Here is a 5,336-nt window from a genome sequence, read left to right as displayed (position 1 = left end):
TGCGAGAAGGCTAAATGTCTGACTGGCTATCCAAGAGCCCACATCTGTGCTATTTGTGTAGACTGTTAGCTCTGTCTGAGGAATAACAAGGGAGAGGAGTTGTGAGAATAGTAAGAGCCCCAGTAAAGAGTCGCTTTGTCCAGTCCAGTCTGGGACATACATATTGTGGCACCAGGAAATTGTTTAAAGAGTCGAAATCTTGCAGCTCATCTCTGCCAGTGTCCTTCATTCCTCCTAAGACTTTTCTACCATGTGTCATGTTCAAATTACTGGGTGTTCCTAACTCATCATGTATGAATAAAAAGAATAACTGCCATTAATTGAATACTATAACCATGGACCAGGTATTATGTAAGGCACTTTATGTAGATTATCTCATTTAATATTCACAATAACCTTCAGAAGTAAACATTATTCTTTCCTCAGATGAGGAAACAGAAGGGTAGGGAAGTCAAAGAAATTTACCTCGGGTCACACACAGGAGTTCAAACCCATTCGCAGGTTCTAAGGATTAGAAAACGAAAGAGAGAGAGAGAGAGTTCAAACCCAGTTCTGTCTTACTCCACAAGCTCCGTAACCACTGTCATACCACTGTGAAAGATGAATGTGTGGGACATTGCAATCTGGAGAGAAACATTTTTTTTCCTTCGAGATTTCTGTTCTAAAGAAACACTTTTATTAAAGCCATGTAATATATTAATACCTTGAAAGTTAACAGTTTTCAAACGCAGGAACAAAAAACCAAATACCTGGATGTTCTCATATAAGTAGGAGCTAAATGAGGAAAACTCATGGACATAAAGAAGGGAACAACAGACACTGGGGCCTAGTTGAGGGTGGAGCATGGAAGGGGGGAGAGGAGCAGAAAAAATAACTATTGAGTACTAGGCTTAGTACCTTGGCGATGAAATAATCTGTACAACAAACCCCCATGACATGCGTTGCCTATATAAACAACCTGCACATGTACCCCTGAACCTAAAATAAAAGTTAAAAAAAAAAAGTTAACAAGTTTCAAAAGAAGGCGAAAGAGAACAATACAGGGAGGAAATAGACAAGCGAAATTTTGTGAGCTGGTTGTGGAGAATACACAGGTTGAGGGATGGATGGGGAAAATATCTGTGAAAATGTGCCACCACATAGGTGAGTAAGATAAAATACTTGTTATGTAGAATGGAAGGCAATTAAGTAGTCCCCTCCCCAAACAGCCTAAAGTTCCTGTCATCTATATTAACCCAATGTAAAATGAAAATGTGTGGCCTCTTATTCAAAAATTAAGAATTTGATGATAGCAACAGCAGAGCATTAAACCAATCATGGGGTCCTTCTTGATATGGAACCCCGTCGCCAGCCCATGAAGCTGCCTGCATCAAGTCTATGCTTCCCACTGTGGTATCTCCAACCCGAATTTGTCTCCTGAGCTTAGATTCATTTATCCAGATGTCTCTTGGATATGATGTGGTGATAAATGTTTAACTGCTGGCTTTTAGGAGGGAAGAGAAGGCCTTGATTCATAGTATTTGCCAATCTCTGTAGCTTACTCCAAATATGGCCAATTTCCAGATACCAATCTAACATCAATGATGCCAGGGAAGGTGCAGTAGCAAGTCATTTTATGCTATTTCCACCATGCAGGCACAGCAGACTTAAGTAACTTTAAGAGCACAGATAGTAGTAAAATGTAGATAGAAATGAGTTTTGAGTATTTATTATCTTTGTTTTCAATGTAATTTATTTAATTGTATATTTATACGGTTATTTTTTATTTAATTGTATATTTAACAATTATTTTTTATTTAATCGTATATTTATACAGTTACTTTTTAACAATGCCCATGTTTACAATTCCTGAGAATTTAACAAGTGCCTCACATGCCAGAACAAGGCCGTTCCAGGAACACAATTCTCCGGACAGCGTCTCTAGACCATCTAAAAGGCAGCCTAGACTTGAAACGTTCACGTGATCTCAAGTTTTCCTCAAAAACACTTTTCCTATGTTTCCTGCTTCCACAAATGGACCCTCATCTACTCATTTGCTCAAAGCTAGAACATATACACTTCTCTTCTTCATAGAACACATTTAACTGTGGCAGAGAAACAACGACAAAAACAGTCAGATATCTGCAGTCTCTCTCCATGCTCCTGTTGCTTGCTGGATTGGTTTTGGAGCTCTTCTCTCTTGTGCAAAGTCTGAACACTGAGCAAAGAGAGAAGGCTTTAAGAAGCAGAAAGGTTAGATAAACCCTGATCATGAAGAGCTGAGGTAGAATGAGGAGCAGAATGCTGAGGAATGAGGAGCTTCAGATGGATACAAGGGAATGTTTGAGAACACACCTAGGAGAGGAGGGGAGAGTTTTGTATTTTAGCTTCTTCCTAAGTATATGAAAGGCATTGAGAATGAGAGAGATGGCCAAAGAAGATTCTTAAAAAAGTTTTGCTGTGCATTAAAAATAATACCACCAGCAGGGCATGGTGGCTCAAACCCGTAATCCCGGCACTTTGAGAGGCTAAGGCAGGTGGATCACTTGAGCCCAGCAGTTTGAGACCAGCCTGGCCAACATGGTGAAACTCCATCTCTAAAAAAACAAAAAACAAAAAATAATCATTCAGGCATATTGGCATGCACCTGTAGTCCCAGCTACCCAGGAGACTGAGGTGGGAGAATCACCAGAGCCTGGGAGGTTGAGGCTGCAGTGAGCCACGATCATGCCATTACACTCCAACCTGGGTAAGAGAATGAGACCCTGTCTCAAAAAATCAAAAAGAAAAATAATAATACCAACAAGGCATTTGCTGTTTCGTCAAGAGCCTAAATCTCTGAAATGCTTTCAATTATATATTTCCGCTTAAACAATATTTATTTTGATGTAATACTGTGCTAAAACCAGACCACATTGCACCCTAGGTTTATAAGGGCTCTTCAACTAATCACCAAGTTCTATCAATTCTACCTCTTAAATCTGTTCACTTATCTCCAAACCCATTTCCACTTTTGAATTCAAGGCATCATCATCCCCTAAGAGGTAACCCTGTTTCCAGTTTGCTTCCCTGTTATCCATTCTCCACAGAACAGTCAGCCTGAAAGGTTGCTGAAAACACAGATCTATCCATTTCACTTTCCAGCTTAAAATTCTTCAAATCCTTATCAATTTCTCTTACAGTGAAATCCAATATCATCAACTTTGATTACAAAGCCATAAATATACTACTGTTGCTTTAGTTTCCATCTCTTCTTGCACAAATCTTCCTATGGCTCTCCAAAGTGAAAACTTGTACCATCGCTTCCTTTAAAATCCCTTTGGATGTACTTTACAGCCCCTTATCCCCTCATTCCTATTTATTTGGCTCCCTCCAACTCCCTCTATAGATCAAGTCCCAACTTAAATGTCAGTTCCCCAGGAAATCTTCTCTATCCCACTCCCCAGATCAGGATAAACCCCCAACATATTATATATTTTTTTCTCTATAGGTTTTATCAATGACAATTATAAAATTTAAAATATTTATTTATTTGTTTTTAAAAGATGGGATCTCACTATGTTGCCCAGGCTAGAGAGCAGTGGTTACTCACAGGCATGAGCATAACATACTGCAGCCTTGACCTCATGGGCTCAGGTGATCCTCCCACCTCAGCCTCCCAAGTAGGTAGGACTACAGGTGCAAGTCACCATGCCTGGCTATATAATTACAAATCTTCATATAATTATATGTTTAATTATAAAGCTTTATATAATTACATGTTTAATCTTTGTAGAGTTAAATGTTTATATGTATACATTTCCTAAGGAAAAGGATTGTGTTCATTTTATTCATCCATGTCTTACTAGTACCTAGCACAGAGGCTGGGACATGGTAAGTAGTAAATAATTATTTCATGAATTAATTAATAAAAGGAAAATATATTAAAATTAACTTCAAACTTCAAAAAAATGGAAAATACTCCTTTAGAAGGAAACATATTTTCAGATCAGCAAAAAAAAGTACATCCCTTGACAACCAAAGAGATGCTAAGACTAATTGCTTAGCTTCCACAGAAAATGCACAGCCACGTGCAGAGGTGTGCACCTACACAGGAAACCAAACTCTCTTACCCAGTATTGAGTTTTAATAACCTTTGAAGGCAATAGAGGTATGTATGAAATGTGGGACATATTCTGCTAGTTTTTCCTTAAAAAGTGTCACCTTTACAATCGGTTTTCACATCTTAGCCTCAAAAAGAACAGGAACTTGAGTGCCTTGAGACTGTTTCTTGGACCTACACATGGATAATGGTGACTCTCTGATAAGCTTCTTGTCAGGTAAATTCAATCAGTTCTAGTAATCGCTAACTTCTTCGTATCCACGTGCTAGGTGGCCTACCCCAGTTGGCTATATTAACTGGCTAACTCATTAGCCAATATTGACTATAATGGGTAACATCCTTAACTCCTATCCAGAACCAAATCCTGTAGCTTCCATTTGCCTAACACACTTTAATCCTTCCTCTGCTGCTCATCCTCATTGCCTTACCTAGCTTTAGAGCTTTGTTTGTTTGTTTGTTTTGAAACAGAGATTTGCTGTTGTCACCCAGGTTGGAGTGCAATGGCATGATCTCGGCTCACTGCAACCTCTGCCACTCGGGTTCAAGCAGTTCTCCTGCCACAGCCTCCCGAGCAGCTGGGATTACAAGTGCCTGCCACCATGCCAATCTAATTTTTGTATTTTTAGTAGAGACAGGTTTTCACCATGTTGGCGAAGCTGGTCTCAAACTCCTGACCTCAGGTGATCCACCCACCTTGGCCTCCCAAAATGCTGGGATTACAGGCGTGAGCCACTGCATGCAACCTAAAAATGCTTGTTCTATACATTGCCATATAACTAAGGAGTTAAGAATAATAAAAAGGCTTGCTTTAGCAGCACGGATACTAAAACTGGAATGATACAGGTAAGATTAGCATAAGTTCCTGTGTAAGGATGACATGCAAATAAATGAAGCATTCTATATTTTTTTCCAAAAGAAAAAAAAGAAAAGAATAATAAAAAGTAAAACGTTGTTGTTGTTTTTGTTGTTGTTGTTTTGAGATGGAGAGTCTCTGTCACCCAGGCTGGAGTGCAGTGGCGCCACCTCAGCTCACTGCAACCTCCGCCTGCTGGGTTCAAGCAATTCTCCCACCTCAGCCTCCTGAGTAGCTGGGATTACAGGTGCGCACCACCATGCCCAGCTAATTTTTGTATTTTTAGTAGAGATGGGCTTTCACCATGTTGGCCAGGCTGTTCTCAAACTCCTGACCTTAGGTGATCCTCCCACTTCAGCCTCCCAAAGTGCTTGGATTATAGGTGTAAGCCACTTTTCCCAG

The 5,336-nt window shown here is 39.7% G+C and overlaps 1 non-coding gene across 1 annotated transcript; it reads left to right on the top strand.

Moving 5' to 3' along the window:
- The first annotated feature begins 4,884 nt into the window (after nucleotides 1-4,884).
- Nucleotides 4,885-4,988, top strand: LOC111541165. The gene has a single exon (XR_002731208.1). It is a non-coding gene; the product is annotated as a U6 spliceosomal RNA (small nuclear RNA).
- The last annotated feature ends 348 nt before the right edge of the window (nucleotides 4,989-5,336 follow it).

Source organism: Piliocolobus tephrosceles, chromosome 5 (assembly GCF_002776525.5).
Source record: "Piliocolobus tephrosceles isolate RC106 chromosome 5, ASM277652v3, whole genome shotgun sequence".
Classification (NCBI taxonomy): domain Eukaryota; kingdom Metazoa; phylum Chordata; class Mammalia; order Primates; family Cercopithecidae; genus Piliocolobus; species Piliocolobus tephrosceles.
The sequence above is the reverse complement of the archived record's forward strand: the minus strand, read 5'-3'. Positions and strand labels throughout refer to the sequence as shown.